Consider the following 426-nt stretch of genomic DNA (forward strand, 5'->3'; position numbering starts at 1 on the left):
TTGGCCTTGTAGCTATCAAAAGTGCAGTGATATATGGTGATGATGTATAGCAACAACAGGCGTGACGAAATTGTCACTACCTTGCTGCATTTGATCGTGCCCTTTAGACGTACACATAGCCAACAAAGCAATCTACATCAAATGAAATGATGTTCATTAGCAATAGATCTTTAACTGTTATAGTCGGCCTTGTAGCTATCAAAAGTGCAGTGATATATGGTGGTGATGTATAGCAACAACAGGCGTGACGAAATTGTCACTACCTTGCTGCATTTGATCGTGCCCTTTAGACGTACACATAGCCAACAAAGCAATCTACATCAAATGAAATGATGTTCATTAGCAATAGATCTTTAACTGTTATAGTGTGCCTTGTAGCTATCAAAAGTGCAGTGATATATGGTGGTGATGTATAGCAACAACAGG

Source organism: Plasmopara halstedii (genome assembly GCF_900000015.1).
Source record: "Plasmopara halstedii genome assembly, contig: Scaffold_1343, whole genome shotgun sequence".
NCBI lineage: Eukaryota > Oomycota > Peronosporomycetes > Peronosporales > Peronosporaceae > Plasmopara > Plasmopara halstedii.